Consider the following 2259-nt stretch of genomic DNA (forward strand, 5'->3'; position numbering starts at 1 on the left):
GAGCTGAGGTTGTGCTGGAGCTAAAAGTACCTCTTTACCCATCTAGGGGTACTTTAGATTAATAGAATAGAATAGAACAGACTTACTTGTCATTACACAGTCATGTGCAACAACATTAGTATGCTCTTGACCAAAACAGAGTGCAGTAAAGACCATCAAACAAAAAGGTATAAAAACAGTTACTAGACAGTGAACACAAGGTGCAGTGTTAAGTGACAAACAAAACAAAACAAAAAGCTAACTGAACTTACTATGTAATATTTAAAGTAACGGATATAGAGATGACGGATCTCCATAACCATGTGCATGTAGACACAATGTGCTGGGTTTCCATCATTGACGTGAGATCGACTGATAGCTTCACCAGTGAAGACGTCTCACTCTGTTGGAACGACAGAGAAGCCCTCAGTCCACTGTAATTATTCAGTGGTGTTACAGAGTGATGCCTCTCCGCTCTATAAACGATCTTCGGCTAGCAGCCGACAGCGTGTTGTCCTTCTGTCCGCCGGCTGTAGTGAGGCCACATTTCATTTTCATTGATTTAAGTCATGGAGTTCACGTCAGTTGGCGACAGCTGGTGTGACCTCGCTGGATGTCATTTTAACCAGAAACAGCGACGATCAGCGGAAGCTGCGACCAGAACGAGTTCCACAAACGGAGCTTTGCTGACAAGATTGTAGGTCTTACGCAACTTTTTTGTGGCGGGGACGGGGTCTCGAATATTAGAATACTAACATTGAAAAGTGAGCCCTAAGACTGATAAAGACAAAGACCTACTCTTACAGTCAGGTGACTGAGATATTGCGATTAAAGGAACGGCATGCATTGTATGCAATGTTTATACTCTCAATGTGGAAAACCACGTTTGGTGACACGACCGCAAACTTTAAACACGAAACACTCGTAATAGACAACAACAGTATTAAGTACATACTGTGCAGGGACAGGTGCACGGATAGCATGGCCTCTGCCAGCAAGAACCTACTGATGGGTCTGCAGGAGAGGCTGAAATGACAATAAAAGTACAGCATACAGCATCACACTGTCACACACCTGTCAACCTTACTCAGATCAGTAGTGATACCACAGTGTGAGAATACTCTGCTACATGTAGCACACAATACGATCCCATGTCGATTCTCTTTGCCAGCGATCTGATGTTTGCTGATACTTAAAAATATGCCATATGTGATTTCATTAGTCATCACCCACTGTAAAGCTGCCGAATAGGGGAGGCTGGAAATGTCTGAAACCACCATAAAATGTATTCAAAACCCATTAAAGATTAAAAAATGTTTCTAGCTGAAAGTTACTGAAGTAGTTAAGTGGAAAAAACAAAAGAAATGCGAACAGTAAAGAACTGGATCTCAGGAGTGTGGATGGTGTTGAACAGCATTCACACAATAAAAATAAAATACTCCGGAACATATCCGGATTACTGGTGCAACAATGCCAGCAAGGTGAACTTTGGAAAACCACCGTTCTCAAATAAAAACTGACTTAAATAAAGGCAATCTCTAATAACTAATTTTATATCATTAAGTAGGTGTTTAAAACAAGAACAGTTTCATAATAATGAGCTGAATTTTAAAAACACGTTTGATCATTTTACAATTTCATGGTCATCTTGCCAAACTGATTCTTTCATTCAGTTGTCTTATTCATTAAACTGTGAGAATTTTAGAGTTCTATAAAAGCGTAGCTTTCTCTGTGACACTGGCTCATGATCCAGTTTTGGTGTTAGTACGAGCCCAGACCAGTGCGCGCAACCCACTGTGCGTCTGTTTCTCCTTACGCAGAACCGACCGTATTCCTGACACTGAACTGAAAACACCGATTTGAAGCCCAACGGAAACTCCGGGTAACACTCTTATAACGGGAGGGGAACAATCCGAAGGGAGAACACACTTCGACACAAGACCACACACTTTCGTCGAAGTTTTAAACTTCTTAACCTCATGTCAACAAAGTTTTACCTTTTTACAGAGCTTCTGTCGTTAACTTTCTCGGCCTTTCAGCTCGGCGAAACATCCTTTGCTGTTATTTGTGTCATTTCCTGCAGTACCGAAGCGACTCTGGTTGCGCAAAACCTCCCTCTGCGATCAATCGGTCAATCGTATACCTCGGAAATGGCCTTAATCCTTTCTCCGGGAACAACGCTCGTTTGTGGCTACAAAGCCTCCGTCCTTCCTCACAAACTTCATGTTTAACCAATAAGATGGGAAGTAGTAGCTACAAGAGGAGTGGCAGGAAGCTCCC

General features: G+C 42.1%; 1 protein-coding gene across 1 annotated transcript in view; it reads right to left on the bottom strand.

The window, feature by feature from the left end:
* Positions 1-2249, bottom strand: part of amot (angiomotin) — a 125969-nt gene extending 123720 nt beyond the window's left edge. Inside the window, exon 1 of the mRNA XM_020621735.1 lies at positions 1977-2249. The gene's annotated coding sequence lies outside the window, so the exon portion shown is untranslated. The remainder of the gene's footprint in view (positions 1-1976) is intronic.
* Between the last annotated feature and the right edge of the window lie 10 nt (positions 2250-2259).

The sequence above is a fragment of the Monopterus albus genome, unplaced genomic scaffold, assembly GCF_001952655.1.
Source record: "Monopterus albus unplaced genomic scaffold, M_albus_1.0 scaffold267.1, whole genome shotgun sequence".
NCBI lineage: Eukaryota > Metazoa > Chordata > Actinopteri > Synbranchiformes > Synbranchidae > Monopterus > Monopterus albus.